General features: G+C 44.2%; 1 protein-coding gene across 7 annotated transcripts in view; it reads right to left on the bottom strand.

The window, feature by feature from the left end:
• The window catches only part of HS3ST5 (heparan sulfate-glucosamine 3-sulfotransferase 5), a 247231-nt gene extending 237659 nt beyond the window's left edge, over window positions 1-9572 (bottom strand). For 2 of the 7 annotated variants that reach the window (XM_077301627.1, XM_077301648.1), the window contains exon 1: window positions 8510-9508. The gene's annotated coding sequence lies outside the window, so the exon portion shown is untranslated. Of the gene's footprint in view, window positions 1-7666; window positions 8177-8509 lie in introns of those variants that run through there. The other 5 variants (XM_077301619.1, XM_077301642.1, XR_013225070.1 and 2 more) reach the window with 4 other exon arrangements.
• Between the last annotated feature and the right edge of the window lie 7987 nt (window positions 9573-17559).

Here is a 17559-nt window from a genome sequence, read left to right as displayed (position 1 = left end):
CTTTGCACCTAACAACAACAACCCCAATGATGACCAAGTAATTCCATGACAGAATGAGGATCCAAATCTGGGTCTCCTAGCTTATTCCAACAATCTGACCACTATGCCAGTAATAGTGAATCCTGGTATTCAGGGCTTGAAGATTTAAGCATTCCCTCCACCCAATGCACACCTCTCCTAACTGATCTGTCTTTTGGAATGTTGATGACTCAGGAAAATCACTTGCAAATTAGGATATAAGAAGAGCCCAAGGCTCCAGGAATGGATTCAGTAAGACTTTAGGAATGGTGTGTTCAGACAGTTTGGAATTTTCTGTCCTATAAATAAAATGACATGCATCCTGTCAAAAGTATCCACAGACAGAAGGAGTTCTGTCATTGAAACAGGACTTTTTCTTAACTTCCTTCTTCTAATGTAGCCCGCAATTCTTCCTGAAATGCTACTCCTGGGAAATGGAAAATCACTGGTCTGCCTTGATGTATCTGTGTGTAGTCCTTCTTCCATTAATAGAAATCCTCTACAATAGAAATCTCTGAAAAAATATATATTTTGCTATTTTACCTCAATGTTACTGTACAATTTCTATGTTTTATTAAATGCCTTTTGACAAGGGGAATATTATTTTCATTAAGCACTATTCTTTCAGAATTCTATGAACATTCAGCAAGCATCTATAAATACACTATCCAATATTTTATTGTATGTATCATAATTAATATTTTAAACAACCATGGGCCTGCTTTAGGTCCTACATGTGCTGCATTTCACACTCTTCATATGCCCTTTTGTTCTGGGCAGTAGGAATGTGATCTGAGAGTAGAAGATTGATGACAGATCACTATCTGTTTTTGTTTAGACCAATGGTTCCCAACCTTCCTAATGCCACAACCCTTTAATACAGTTCCGCGTATTGTGGTGACCCCCAACCATAAAATTATGCAAGTGTTCTTTCACAGCAATTAAACTGAAACTGATCAATGGCACGAAGATCATGATTGTATATAAATTGTTTTTTTCCCCTCAGGTTTATCAGTTCAGTTCTGGCCGCTTGTCCCACCATGCCCATCTTGCTCTTTTCCACTGCTGCAGACAGACGAACGCTCTATCTCAATCTACCCCACAAGGTATGTGTGTGGATGGAGCCCCCCCTCCTGGCCAAGCTGCTTGCCCTACCTCAACCATTGTGAAAGGTTCATTCTACCCCCAAAGGGGTCCCGACCCCCAAGTTGAGAACTATTGGTTTAGACTACCACAAACAGATCACTATCTGTTTGGGTTTAGACTTACAGGGATGCCACAACACTGCAGGGATAGGGGAGTCTATTAATATGATCAGTCATCAGAGCCAGATGGATCCAAATAGCTTTGATGGCTCCAGGTATTTTCTTGTTGATATGGTTAGTGCTCATGTCTATGTCCTGGAACATGGAAATTACCCAGTTCATTATGATCACTCCCATGTACTGTCACAAATGTTAGAGCCCAGGCCCTTGATTTAATGAGGGGCTGCAGGTGATAAAAAAGTCAAGAGAGATTACTAAGTGATAGTTGAGGTGATAGTTGAATCAAATAAGACATGGGCAGAAGGTCATTTTACTATATGGCAATAATGGAGGCAAAGAAACAACATTTTTACACCACAAGTGCAGCACAATGTAGGCCAGTGGAGCTGTTCCTAGTGGTCAGAGGATCGTTGGAAGTGGCCTACAGGAGGAGACGGACCACTCACTGACCTGCTGGGACAAGTTTGTTCAGCACTTTGCAAGTCTCTGACATCCATTTTGACTTGGACTTTGTTAGCTGTGACAGGATCAGATAGTGCCAGGATGCCTAGTTGTCCAATGCTTTGTGATAACATTCAGTTTATTCAGTGTGAGGATGTGGACAGGATCCTTTGAAGCTTGAGGCCTACCACTGACCTGTGTCCTTCCTGGTTACTTAAGTCTTCCTGGAGGGGAGGGAGACTGGCTGGGTCTGAAAGGTACTTAAAGCTCCTAAAGAGAGGGGGTATCCTTAAAACAGGCTGTGATACAACCAGTCTTTAAAAAGCATACCATTAACCCAGCTCAATTATTATTGAACTAGTAATCAAGCCCGCTGCAGCTAAATGCAGCGGGCGCTAGGACTCACCGACGGCGGCGGCGGGCTGGTTGGCGGCGGCGGCGGCAGCAGGCTTCTTTGGGCAGCAGGCAGGCAGGCTCCGTCGGGCGGCGGGCTGACGCAGCGAGAGGCGCAAAGCGCCTCTCACCGCGTCAGTCCGCCAGGCAGGGAACCCCCCGCAGCCGCGCTTCGCGCGACTGCCGGGGGCTCCCTGGGGCAGCGGGCTGACACGGCGAGAGGCGCAAAGCGCCTCTCGTGGCGTCAGGCCGGGAGCAACTGGGAGCAACTGGGAATCGGAGGGACCAATCGGCAGGCGCAAAGTCGTGAGGAAGGGTCCAACCCGGACCCTTCCTCATCACGGACAAAGCCCACCTCAAGGGGGCTTAACGAATTATTTAGTCCGTGGCGCCCGTGGCGCCACGGGCTGTTTAAAGATAATCTCAAAAGTTCTATTCCTAAGCAAAGTGCTTAGACTGAAAACTCCAAGCTTTCCTAAATGAGGCAAATTGATTATGTCTCTTCTGATCTGAGTTTAGCCATGGTTATGTTACTGAAACAGCCTTGGTTGTCTTGGTGGATGACTAATGCTGAGAGACACTCAGAGGAAGTGTGACTCTATTGATTCTCCTGGACCTCTCAGCAATTTTATAACTGAGGCCGGGCGGAAAGAAGATCAGCCCCCCCCTCACAAACTGGCGGTAGAGAGCGTCACCCCCCTCCGTAGTTGAGGATGCGGAGAGCAAATGAGTAGATTACGCCATCACTGTTGCCATTACTGTAAATTATTGGTTTTTATTGTCATTTTATGGTTTTAGGGGTCGGGGTTATGTAAGCCGCCTCGAGCCTTCGGGGGGAGGCGGGTATAATAATAATAATAATAATAATAATAATAATAATAATAATAATAATAATAATAATAACAACAACAACAACAACAACAACAACAATTTTGATACCATTAATTAATTACACTTTATTTTCGTAACATCAGTTAATAAAAATACAGTGGTATCATGATTGTTATCCTTCTGGACCACCTATCTTGGCTGGGATTGGGTCAGTGTCTTATTCTGGTCCCACCTGGAATGTAGATTTGAGGACATGATACTAGGGGATCCAGCAAAGTTCCATCTTGTCCTCTATGGTCTTTAACAGCTACACAAACCCATCAGTGAAGTCATCTGGATATTTTAACTCTGCTTTTTAATTGTTTTAATTATGTGTGTTTTGGGGTATCTTATTTTAATGGTTTTTAAATGTAGCCTTATTATGTATCTATTAAATTGTTAGTTGCCTGTAAGGGCAGAAAGGTGGCATACAAGCTTTATAAATAAACAGATATTGATGACTGAATGATAAGCAGATTGTTTTAATTTAAAATTAGGAGTTAAACACTGCAGAAAGACGAAGAAAATACTTTGCACTCAGTTTGGGATTTTTACATGCATTTTGTTTCATTAATTATGTAATACTAGATACAACTTATGCATCAGGAGTAATTAAATCAGTTGGAACAATATAAAACACTCCATGGGCCAAAAATTCTACTAAAATACTGCAGAACAGCCAAATTAAGATTACAGTAGCACCAAACTTTAGCTCTTTCATTGACCATTAAAGAACCAAAAAAATTCCAGGTTTGGGCACCTCTCAAATACAGCCACTGTTGTCCTCACACCTCTGCACCATCATTCTTCACTGATTTCTCTTTTGGAGCCCAGCACCGAAGGTAGTGATTGCATGACCCTGAATGTTCTATGCACTCTAAATAGCAAGATGCAAAAAATATACCTCCTTAATCCGTTTGAACTCTGACCTTTTTCCAGTTTGAGACATAAACATCAAACAAAGAAGACTGAAAACACTATCTTAACATGCCCTAACAATGTTTACACCTCAAGTATAACCTCATGCAATATATTCTAATTACACCTGATTTAAAATAGCTTTGGGTGGGAGACTAGAGTAATTTGTGCTGGCCCACAATACACCTATAGCAAATCTATAGCAAAACCAAATTAGATATCTTCCTGCCACCTTTGCTCATGTCTATACAAACTCTGTCTTGGAGAAGCACACAATTTTTCCCTTATTGATAGAAATTACATTTAGAAACCTAGTCAAACATTTTATTGTATGCACAGATTCTTCATAGATTTGCCAAATTGTAATTTCAAGTTATCTGTCTTCCAAAAGATTCTACTATAATGCAGCATAACCACTATATTTATGACTGTCCTTTGAGACTACAACAAATGCACACAATTATTCAAGATTATTCCAGCCATTAAGTTACAAGATTTTATTGCTGCAATTTGAATGGATATATATCCTCTCTACCAGGGAAGAATAGATTGAACATTGCTCTTTTTATACAATAAAAAGGAAATGCTTTATCTAATTCCCACCAGATGGAGAGCTAGATTTTTTTTCTCTAAAAGCATCCCATTGCATTTCAAATCCAGAGAAACAGTGATTGTGTGTTACAGAAATCATATATACCATTGAAGTATATAATGTCAACAAAGTATGATTGGTATCCTAGGTAATAAAGCAGCATGAGTGTGACAACTTTTCTTCAATTAACAGACTTTTCTTAAAACAAACAACACTGAACCTTATAAAATCATTTGACCCATTGTGATCTGCCTAATGTCATATTGGCATTTGTCATACTGGAAAGCTTCTCTAGGGATTCAAAGCTTTAGGGTAAACCAATTCTGTAACATTTTATGTCTTCCCCAGGAGTTTGTTAAAATGATTTCCATGGATCTAGGACAAACATTACATCAGAAAAGCATTTCCCACATGTTTTCTTGGAAAGGTTCTTCAGTTAGATACCATGATCCTGCTCACATAGATTTTGAAATCTGATATTTTCCATGTGAATTTTTCTAGAGAATTTACTGAGCCAAACAAAAAAAAACTTGCAGATGAATAACCTCACTGTATTTTTCTTTCACAACTTATATTTTAAAACTTATCAAGTCCCTCACCCTGAGAGACCTTTTCATGATGAAGTATGCATTGTTTACCCCAACATAGCTTTCTGTGTGCATGCATGTGGACATGCACGTATAAACACAACTAAAGCAATGTTCTCCTTGAGAAAAACTGAGAAATCCAGTGTTTTTAACATGACATTTCATAGTTTAGTATTCAAATGTATTACATTCTCATATGCATAATTCTGTAATACCTCTTTTGACTGCTATATTCTCTGTGCAGAAGTATAAAATGTGATTCACTTCAGAGGCATGCAATACTTTTGTTGTAACATAATTTCAAGGGCCAGGAAGAGAAACTCTCGGGCAGCTCTGCATAGATAATACAATACACCTCCCCTGTGTATTTTTCCAGGCTGCATTTCCTCCTGCATTAGAAGCTGCCTTTAAATGTCCTCCAAGTTTTAGAAGTGGGTTTTTCCAATAGTACAGGGAACTGAAATCTAGATGGAGTTTCCAACTGTATTTTGGATCCAGGCAAGATACTTTATTTTCCAAACCATACTTTGTTAAGGAATGTGTTCTAATATATTCACAATAATATGCATATAGAAATAGTCCTTTAAAATGTTCGTTTAACAGGCGGAATGTCAAAGTAGACACCCAAGAATAATCTGATCCCCCTGATCTTAATCATACTTATGTGGAAATATGGTATCCTGTATTAAAATCAACAGAACTTAAACCCAAGAATATGTGCTTCTGAAGAATAATCAAGCATTTTAAGTACCCATATATCATTTGGAGGAGGAAATTCACCTAAGAAAGGCATGATTCAGATTACTATCCTTCAAATATTGATGGATGTCTATCCTAAACCAAGAGATTGCTTTAAATATAGTGCCAATTTACACTGGTATGCATTTCATGGAAAGTACCAGCTGTAAAGAAGTGGTATTAGGCATGTGTTAAGCCATTTATTTTATTACTTCAAGGTTAAGACATTTGATCAGTAATACAACATAGATATGAACTAAACTGTTTACTAAAATCAAATGAAGACTCCTAAGCTGTATAGCAACTGATTTGGCAAAATATATGCTAAAATATGTATAATACACATGTATAAACTGCCTTAGGATAAAATGGTACCAGCTATGCATACAACTTTTCAATGAAATCTGGCATATAATACTATGACATACAGTATAATTTTGGGGGGGGAGGGGAGGGAATCAGCTTCTCATATGCATCTAATTAAGTATTGGAGAAAAAAGAATAAAATCTACTTTCTAATTTTATTTCTTCTAGACTATAACAATTAAAATTGATGGCTTTATTGTATCTTTATAATATTATTATATTATTGTCCCAAAGAACTTAATCTCAAGTCTGAAAGGAACAAAGTTTCTTTTTTAAAAAACCAAATCTCTGCTGCTGAATTTACTTTGAAATGGTATATATAGTACTTATTATCATGAATGACTACTAAAAAAACAGAACTGTGAAAACATATAATGGAATACTAGCCTCTATTATTTCAGGGCATCTTGGACATCTATGCTTTTTGCCAGTATCTTGCAAGCCACAAAGCATTTAAATTAGCAAGCTATGTATGTTTATATATAGGTAACTTTCTGTCTTTTCTAAACCAGCAGTGTTCACAACTGACATGCTTATTTAAGTAATCTTTACTATGGGCATTGGGTCAGGCCCCAATTGTGAACTATTTTGTGTACACAGAGTTTAACCACACTGGCAACCTGGTCATATCTATTCTCTCCAACAGCACTTTTCCTTCTTTTCAGGAAAGAAAACAATTGCACTTTTTATTCTTTGATAAATCTGACAAAATCTGCTGGAAAATTAAAAGGCACATTATCTAATCTACTGACTGCTTAATCAAGTAGTCTTACAGAGGTCAGTGGTACTGCTTCTGACTTAAGTGGTTTCTAGATTGTGACCACTGTAGTTCAAAGTCTTTCTTTTCCTGTAACATCTAACCTTATTTTTAAAACTTACAATAATTCATTGCATTTTATTGCTTTCCAGTCTCTTATGCTTTTTTCCCTAGAAAGTATTTAAGAGGGGGCTGATGTCTTCACCCACTAACATCCTTATGCTTATGCACTTTCCAATTCCACAAGAACAAGCTTAGGATGAGCAGGCTTTCGAAGTGAAACATGAAAGGACATTATTGTCAAAGCACTTCCCTCTAAACTCAAGGAGAAATATTGAAATCGCTTAGCAAAACCCATTAAAAAATCTCCAGCAATTACCGGTTTCATATGTTTCTCACAAATCATGCCAAGCAGTATGAAGAAAGAAAGAAAGAAAAATCCAGAGAAAGCGCTCCTCACCCACTCCTGAAACCAATGTCTCTGACATTTGTCAGCCAGAGCTATCATAAATCTGCAAGAATGGGGGGGGGGGGGGGGGGAGGTGAGAATCCCTGGCTAAATGAAGCCTGGTGCTAATTTGATATAAAACATTTTGCAAATATTAAGGCTTCCCTTAAGGGATCAATATATCACAGTTACAGCACGTTATTAAACACAGGGTGAAAAGAGATAGGTTGGGCGGTGGAGGAGGAGGAGAAGGGAGTTGATGACTTTTCATACCCGATGCTTCCTTGATCTGGATGTAGAAATGCCCACTGGAGTGTATGCACCAAGGGGATCCCAGGAGGAGTATTCGGGTGGTACTGCTGTCTTCTCTCCCGTGAGCAAAGTCGCTCCTACCTGGAGAACCTCGCCCACTTTCAGGTGCAGGTAGTACAAGCTGCCCCTCACCCTTCCACAGCCCCAAATAGCAGAAGCTTCTCTGCGGGTGCCAAAGCACGGGGTCAGCAACTCGGCAAACCCGGCACGAACGTTGCACCGCCGAACCACTGGCTAGCCCGGAACTTTGCCACAGCCCAGCCCTCTGCCAGCCAGCTCACGCCTGAACGGTGCCCTCGGCAGTGCCCGGACCGGCCGCCGCAGAAAACGCCCGACGCCTTCCCACTTCCCGAGCCCTCGCGACGCCTCTTCGGCCGCAAGTCCCGCGGAATACAAAGGGGCGGCCGCTCAGGGGCACAGGAGCACCGCAGCTCGGAGCCCGGTCCGGCGCCGAGCGCCTGTATGGCCAGCGCGAGCCGGTGCAGTCCCCTAAAGTGCGCCCGCACGCCCCCAGGCTGCCCTCGCCGTGCCAGGAGGCGGCCCCCAGCCCCCCCCCCCCAGCCCCCGCTTGCCAGGGCGCCGCTGCGCGCTCGATGCTCACGAAGAACCCCGGGCTCGCCCCAGCCCAGCCGCGAAGAGTCCTGCGCAAGGGGGGAGTAGGGGGGGGGACGTGGACATGGGCGTGGGGGGGGGGGAGATAGCGATGCTCCTCGGGCTCCTAACCCGCTCGCGTGCTTCCCCTTATCCTTGCCTCACCCACCGCAGCACGTTTTCCCGCTGACGACGACCCTGCTTGGCGCTTACCGGGCATCGGGCGGAGGGTCTGGGAGGTTTCCCCGCAGAAGCCGATGACAGCCGAGGAGGGAAGCTGTTGGGCGCCGAAGAAGAGCTGGAGAGCGCCCGGGAGAAGTAGTGGAGTTCAGGGGGAGGCGTTTGCTGCACATCCCACAGCGGCTGAAGTCAGGTGCGGCGGCGGCGGCGGCGGCGGCAGGGCTCGCTCCCGCGGCGCAGGCACAGCGCGCCCGGCAGCAGTAGCGGTGGTGGCGGCGGCGGCAGCCGGACTCCCTTCTCTTCCAGCCTCCTCGGCTTGTGAGGCGCAGCAGCAGGAGCGCGAGGCGGAGGAGGAGGAGGTGGGGCGGGAGCACATTCTTCGCCTCAGTTCCACCCGCAGCAGACAAACTCTCCCGAGTTCCAGGCGGCGAATTCGCCCTCCCTCCGCCTTGGCCAGGCAGCCACCAACATCGCCAGGCGCGTCTCTCTCGCGCGCCCCTCACACGCCGCCGCCGCCGCCGCCGCCTCGCTTCGCCCTGTGGCGCTGTTTGGACGCCGTTCTCCACCCCCCGTGGCCCAGTCACCACATCAGCGGCCCGCGCCCAGCAGCCCGGGCGCCTCCTCCTCCTCCTCCTCCTCCTCCTCCCCTAGCCTGTCTCGGCGGCACCCGCCAGCCAGCCTTGCCCCCTACTCCCACCAGCTCAGCCTGCCGCTCACTCCCGCAGGGCTGTCCGCGGCGAAACGGGAAGCCGCCCAGCGCGGCGCAGGTGCCTGGCGAGGACGGGAATGGCGAGGAGGGAGACGGAGCCGTTTTCCGCGGGGCGCTGCTGCCTGGCTCCCTCCCCGCCTGTCGCCCCAGGATGCGCGGGAGTCGAGCAACTCGTCGCCCTTGCCAAGTGCTCTTCTGGGTCTGCCGCTTCGCTGTCAGGTTGGCCACCTCCGGCGGCTCGGCGCGCTTCCTCTCTTGCTCCTGAGGGAGGCGGAAAGGAAGCGAAGTGTAACAGATGCCAACCCTGCCACAGATTGGTTGGCAGATTCGGGAGGGGAGGGGAGGGCACATGTCCCCCTATGGCTACGAGGAGCTTGGCAGGGCTGGGATGTCCTGACTCAGCGCATCGGATCCCTGCAAGCCAAATGCTAGCTATGCTCCTTGCTGCTCGACATGACAAAGCCATAGGGTCAGGGCTGGTGGCAAGGGAAACGGACTTGGACATTTTGACACCTGAAGTGAAAAAGAAATATCCTCCTCTCTGAAACAAAGCCTGCCGCCCTTTTAAGGCATATGTAGATGTTGGTTAGAAGCAGACACCTGAAGCAACTCTTTCATCTGGTGTTGCTGCTTTAAGATTGGTCCCAGTTGACCAGAGTGAGCACAGATCACTACAAAGAACGGAGGCAGCTCTTTTGAAATGTATCTCTTTTATAAGCAATTCATTCAAGATGTACCTGTCCTTCCTTTTCACTAAGCCAAAGGTGTCCAGGAAAACAAAACTATGCATCAGTAAAACAATAAAGAAAAAATTAAAATATAAAAACTGCTAGTGCAGTTCAACAGGGACTACAAGACAGAGCTCTTCCACCAGGCATGTGGTCGAGGCCAGGTGGTAATAGGATTGAGGGCCCCTCCTCGGTTTGGCTGGGAAATCAGGCTCTCCTCCTATTACCCCTGAGGGAACTGTCAAACAGGAGGGGTGGGGGAGGGGTAGCCGGGCATCCAAATGGTTTTAAATTGGGGGTGGTTTATATTTTATTGTGCAGTTTTTAATGTTGTAACCCGCCATGAGTGGAGGGTAATTAATAATAATAATAATAATAATAATAATAAAGATTCTTTTAAACAACAAATCCATCAACATTCAATCAGTATGTGCTTATTTGTCTCCAAATATCTTGTGGAATATATTGTTTTAACATTGTTAAATGGCATTGTTTTAACCTGACATCTGAGGATAAGAATCCCTGAGGAAATACTCTGAGGAAAAGCATTTCATAGTTTGGGCACAACCAATCACAAGCTATGGGCACACCAAACAAAGCACCAGTGGAGAATCTAAGGTAGGCTGAAATGGTAGTTTAAAGCAGGGATAGTCAACCTGTGGTCCTCCAGATGTCCATGGACTACAATTCCCATGAGCCCCTGCCAGCATTTGCTCATGGGAATTGTAGTCCATGGACATCTGGAGGACCACAGGGTGTCAAGCAACCACCCCTCCCCCTCCCCCGTGGCCCAGTCACCACATCAGCGGCCCGCGCCCAGCAGCCCGGGTGCCTCCTCCTCTTCTTCCTCCTCCCCCGCCCTCCCCTGGCCAGTGAATGGTGATCAGAAACAAAGTGGGACTCAGAAAAGCTAGCAAAGTACTGGAGTTATACGTTTCCATGGTGGACCCGCATAAGTACTCTCTCCACCTTGTTTTAAACTTGTGGATAGCCTCCTCTTCCACACACCATAAGGCTCATTAAAGTAGTTTAACACAGATGTCATAAAATCGTGCATACTGTCTAATACATTTTCTCCAGAACTTCTGGCAAAGTAGCCTAAGAAAACCATAGAAACTTGGTCACCTAATTCTAATCTAATTCTCCAAAATTAAACTATCTTTAGGTACATCACAACAATAGCTCTGGTATTTTTAAGGGAGGGTTCTTCTCCATAGAATCATAGAATCATAGAGTTGGAAGGGGCCATACAGGCCATCTACTCCAACCCTCTGCTCAACGCAGGATTAGCCCTAAGCATCCTAAAGCATCCAAGAAAAGTGTGTATCCAACCTTTGCTTGAAGACTGCCAGTGAGGGGGAGCTCACCACCTCCTTAGGCAGCTATTCCACTGCTGAACTACTCTGACTGTGAAATTGTTTTTCCTGATATCTAGCCTATATCGTTGTACTTGAAGTTTAAACCCATTACTGCGTGTCCTCTCCTCTGCAGCCAACAGAAACAGCATCCTGCCCTCCTCCAAGTGACAACCTTTCAAATACTTAAAGAGGGCAATCATGTCCCCTCTCAACCTCCTTTTCTCCAGGCTGAACATTCCCAAGTCCCTCAACCTATCTTCATAGGGCTTGGTCCCTTGGCCCCAGATCATCTTCGTCGCTCTCCTCTGTACCCTTTCAATTTTATCTACGTCCTTCTTGAAGTGAGGCCTCCAGAACTGCACACAGTACTCCAAGTGTGGTCTGATCAGTGCTGTATACAATGGGACTATGACATCTTGTGATTTTGATGTGATGCCTCTGTTGATACAGCCCAAAATGGCATTTGCCTTTTTTACCGCTGCATCACACTGCCTGCTCATGTTTAGTTTACAATCCACAAGTACCCCAAGGTCTCATTCACACACAGTGTTACCTAGAAGCATATCCCCCATCCAGTAGGCATACTTTTCATTTTTCTGACCCAGATGCAGAACTTTACACTTATCTTTATTAAATTGCATCTTGTTCTCATTTGCCCATTTTTCCATTGTGTTCAGATCTCGTTGAACTCTGTCTCTATCTTCCGGAGTATTTGCCAGTCCTCCCAATTTGGTGTCATCTGCAAACTTGATGAGTAGTCCCTCCACCCCCTCATGTAGATCATTAATAAATATGTTAAAAAGTACCGGGCCAAGCACCGAGCCCTGAGGTACCCTGCTACTCACCTCTCTCCAGTCCGATGAAACACCATTGACAACAACTCTTTGAGTGCGGTTCTCTAACCAATTCCCTATCCACCTGACTATCTGAAAATCCCGACTGCAGTCCTTCAATTTATCCATCAGAACATCATGGGGAACCTTGTCAAAAGCTTTACTAAAATCCAAGTAAATGACATCAACCAAATTTCCCCGATCCAGCAAACTTGTTACTTGGTCAAAAAAGGAAACCAGGTTGGTCTGGCAGGACCTGTTGGAGACAAATCCATGCTGACTTCCTTGGATCACCAAATTTTCCTCCAGATGTTTGCAGATCGCTCCCTTTAATATCTGCTCCATTATCTTCCCCACAACAGAGGTCAGACTCACTGGTCTGTAGTTTCCCGGGTCATCCTTCCTCCCTTTTTTGAAGATTGGAATAACATTTGCTCTCTTCCAGTCCTCCGGGACATCTCCAGTCCTTAAAGAGGTTCCGAAGATGATGGACAAGGGCTGTGCAAGTTCTCTGGAAAGTTCTTTGAGTACTCTCAGGTGCATTTCATCCGGACCAAAGGATTTGAACTCATCCAGTGCAGCTAAATGCCTCTCGACAACCTCTCTATCCATGTTAACCTGCCACCCAGACACTGTCCTTTGGCTATGGCCATCTCTAGATGTGCCTAAACACTTTGACCTGTGGGAAAAAACAGATGTAAAATAGGCACTAAGCCTTTCTGCTTTCTCTGCATCTTCCGTTAGAGTTTGTCCATCCGCACCCAACAGTGGGCCTATTGCCTCCATCAAGTACAGCTGATCTTATTTCCACACCAACCATGTCAATGTCAAATAGAACGCCTGTCTTGTCTAGATCAAGTTTCAGTTTGTTTGTATCTAGACTTTCACTAATCCATAATAGTAGGCAAAGAACTGTTTGCCTGGAACCTGATGGAAAGTGGAGACATAACTGTGCCATATGTATTTTGATTACATTAACTCCAGAACTCTTGATGAATCCACACAGCCTTATGTCAAAAGCAAATGGGCAGAGCAGCAGTCTTTCAGCAGCAGCATCTGAGATGTACTCATGACCAGAACTACCACAAAATGGGTGGTATAGTCACACTTCTGTTAGGCAGCTGTTGTGCAGCAATTATAATGCTGAGAAATAATGACAAGCCCTGGTATACTATCAAATGAAGTTTCTATTTTGACAAGAAACAGGACTTCCTCATCCTCCATCCTCCACTTCATAATAATTTAGGAACTTCAGACTTTTCTCAATTAATTCAACTGATGTGATTCAGACATTAGAAGCAGGTCTTTTTATTTCTTATGAAGGTGTGAAAATGCCCAGCATGACTGTGGATCCAGCTATGATCTATGAACCACTTCTATTCTGCTGCAGCTGCAAAAGAGCACTAATTTTGTACCTGCTGTTGGGTCAGATTTCAGTCTTTCAAGAATTAACCAGTCTATATTTGGTTACTTAAGAATAAGAGAATACATGCTGGATCACACCAATGACCCATGCAGTCCAACACTCTGTCATACAGTGGCCAAAACCCAGATGCCATCAGGAAGTCCCCAGTGGAGCCAGAACTCCAGAACTGTCCACCCCAAGCACCAAGAACACAGGGCATTAGTGTTCCATCTGTACCTTCTAATAGCCACTGATGGACCTGTGCTCCATATGTTCATCCAAGCCCCATGTGAAGTTATCTATGCTTATAGCCACCACCTCCACTTCCTGCAGTGGTGAATTCCATGCATTAATTGTTCTTGGGTTGAACTTTTATCCATTCAAAGCCACACACACATTCTTGTATTGTGAGAAAGAGAAAAGTACTTCTTTCTCTGCTCTATCCCGTGCATAATTTTGTAAACCTCTATCATGTTACCCCACAATGATCATCTCTCCAAACTAAAGAACCCTAACCTCCTTTATCTTCCTCAGGAATGTGTTCCCTCCCCTTAATCATTTTAGTTGTTCTTTCCTGTACATTTTCCCATACTATAATATCTTTTTTGAGTTGTGGTGACCAACACTGCATATAGTATTCCAAATGAAGCTGCACCATAGATTTATACAGGGGCATTATGATACTGGCTGATTTGCTTTCAATCCCCTTCCTAATAATCTTTAGCACAGCATTTGCCTTTTTAAATTGCATTTACACACTGACTTAACATCTTCAGTGAGTTATCTACCACAAATTCAAGATATCTCTCTAGGTCAGTTACCACCAGTATGGATCCCATTAACGTATATTTGTGGTTAGGAATCTTGGCTCCAAAATGCCACTCTCACCCAACTCAGTTAGATCTTTCTGGAGCTCCTCACAGTCCTCCCTGGTTCCTACTTCCTTGGTCAAGTTAGTGTCATCTGCAAACTTTATCACTTCACTGCTTACTCTCAACTCCAAATTATTAATGAACAAACTGGACCTAGTACCAAGCACTGTTCTACCCCACTGCTTACCACCTTCTATGGTGAAAACTGTCCATTTATACTCAGTCTTTGTTTCCTGTTAATTAACAGGTTTTTAATCCACAAGAGGACTTGTCCTCTTATCCCATGACTACCGAGTTAACTTAGGAGCCTTTAATGAGGAACTTTATCAAAAGCTTTCTGGAAATTTAAGCAAACAACATCTACTGGGTCATCCTTATCCACATATTTGTTCATCCCCTCAAAGAATTCTGAAAGGTTAATGAGACTTCATTTTTTGTAAATATTTTCATTGTTCCATTGCCATATGGAACAGACCTGTGGGGTATGTAAAATGCATTAGCTATGTGAATACATAAGTTTAGTAAAGAAGATGTAATGTTACAAAAAAGTAAAGTGGGTAAGGTCAATGCTATGTTTTCCCCTTGACCAAAGCAAGGCAGTAACCTAATAAATCATTTTAAAACTTTATTGATCTGGGAAATAACAAAACTGTAAACTTGTCAGTTTGACAAGTAATCTGCCACTGTAATACATCACAATAGAAATGGATACCAGACATAAAAGGCTACAACAATAAAATATTCAATTATCTGGAACTTCTCGGCCACCCTGTATATGCTTGTATGCTCATGGTTTTAGACTCTGGTAGAATGGAATTCAAGAAGAATTTAAAGTATAATTTCTTTGAATGAAGAACAGGGTATGGCACAGTCCATAGCAAGTAGATGTCCCCAGTTTGGGATCTGTATAAATATTTTAGGGGATGAATTTATAAGTTCTGGCACTTTTGTGTTCTACATACAATATTGAATTTTTGTGGTTATAGGGGCAGGGGAGTGAATGAGGATGAATATATATATATCCCCAATATATCCCCATTCTCCCAGCCCAACTGCTCCCAACTCACCAACTGAGAAATGGCAAACCCTGGGTTTCCACATAGGTGCAAAACAGTATATGGTTCCCTTGCCACCTAGTGGTCGACCCATCCAACAGGCCTGAGCTGGGGATGCTGCAGTTAGAGATGGGCACAACCCAACCCACAGGTCTCCGCGAACCCATGAGATTGGGTAGTTCATGGCTTGTGAACTGGGCTCATATGGCTACGCCACTGACAACCATGCACAACCACCTATGGATCTTACCCTTGTGTACGTTTGCAGGCTTTTTCAGGAGCAGAACTTCCTCCCTTGGTGCACGCGCATTGAGCACGTAAAGCGCACAAAAATCTCTCTTCCAGCATAGACAGGGTTTGGGAGGGTTGGCTTTTGGTTTACATTGTTACTCCAATGATTACCCATTTAGCTTGATTGACACCCTCATTAGCCAAGTGTAGTGCTCCCCTTGGTTTGGGAGTGCCTTGGTATATATAGACCTTGACACGATGTGAGAGAGCATTGCATTTGTTTTGCTCTTGGTAGTATTGGGTGGCAGAGATAGAGGGAAGTGCATTGCTATTTGGAAGGAGAGAATTTTGTGGGATAAATAGAGTGGTTCTAGAGAGAAGGAGCCCCTTCAGCCTTACTTGTGGGTCTTTGGCTGCTCATTTCTGGCTGGCATTCAAAGCCCCCTCCTCCCAGTTTGGAGTGTGACTGGCTTTTAATTGGACCCTTGGCTAGACTTTTCTACCAGGTACAGGCAGATGTCTTTTATTTTCTGTCTTTGAAGAGAGACATATTCTGTCTGGGAGAAGAGAAAAACAATTCATTTTCCTTGCTTCTTCCCCCTCACCCCCATGCTGCCATCACATGTGGGTCTACCTTAAAGTATCACCTTTACTAGTCAAGTTCTAACTTTCTGTGGCCTTCTCTTAGAGCAGGGCTTTTGTTCCTCTGATTGGGTATTCCTTTTAGTTTTCCTGTGCCTTGGAGCTTTGCCTTGTTTTACATCCAACTACAATTTGGCTGGCTTTTGTTGCACAACCAAATCAGCATATAAGCTTTTAGCATTTCAGCAGGTAGAATAATCTCAAATCCATTTGTATCTTTGTAACTGGGTGAAAGATCACCAATATATGTTGTTTTCTGTTTCCCAACATTCTGAATCTGAGCTGGAGTTTTGCCTCAAGATTTACCTTCACATGGGTGTGGGTGTGTTGGGGGACTATGGCTCCAAACCCAACATCTTTGTTTCTGGGGTGTCTGTGGCTAGATAGACAAATCAGTATCTTGGCTTCCATGTTATTTCCTCCTCCCTTCTTTCTCCCAGATCACAAATGGGGCTATCTTAAAGTGTCACCTTTTCCATCCTCTTTCCCCTGTTCATGCCCCATTGACACACTTTGAAGCCAGTCATAAATCACTGCTTTTGCCATGTCAGGGTGTGATCAGTTTGGGATCCCCTTTTGTGATTCCAACCCCCCCCCCAGGTTGGTTTGGTAGGCAGGTAGATAGGTGGGAGGTCAGAGCACCTGACTTAGGACCCAGGGAGTATGTTGGGAGCTACATACCATCCAGGCCCCTCCAAGCTTATGGACCCTCATGGTCATATGTGTGAGTACTACTTGGTCCCCATGGGGGCTCCCGATGCCCATTTCTGTCATAATCCATTAAGTCAATAGGAAAACTTGCTCCTTTCTAAAACTATGACATGCTGGATTCAGAATTTTGCCCCAAAAATAATGTTATAGGAATGGGAACAACTTTGGGGGGAGAACATTAAATTAACAAAATAAAACTATGACATGGGAAGATAGGTGGGTGGATGACCACTTCCCAGGGCCAGAGGGGAGACACTGGACAAGATCCAGAAATCATGTCCACAATGAGGCAATACAGCCAGGGGGCTCCACAGTGAATTTCACATGTATAGCACCCTTGGAAACAGCTAAGCAGTTAAACTCAAGCGAACCCAAAGGTTTGTGAACATGGGGGAGGGAGGGTCCGTGCAAGTTCAGGATTTGTGACTTTCCCCCCAAGCCGCGACCACCCACCCATCCAACGAACTTCCTTTTCCCAGGTTCATGCCCACCTCTAGTTGCAGTATCTGTAAGAGTCCTTAAAGTGTCCAAAATGCCAG

This window comes from Paroedura picta, chromosome 1 (assembly GCF_049243985.1).
Source record: "Paroedura picta isolate Pp20150507F chromosome 1, Ppicta_v3.0, whole genome shotgun sequence".
NCBI classification, from domain to species: Eukaryota; Metazoa; Chordata; class Lepidosauria; order Squamata; family Gekkonidae; genus Paroedura; species Paroedura picta.
Note: the sequence above shows the minus strand (reverse complement) of the source record. Positions and strands in the feature narration are given on the sequence as shown.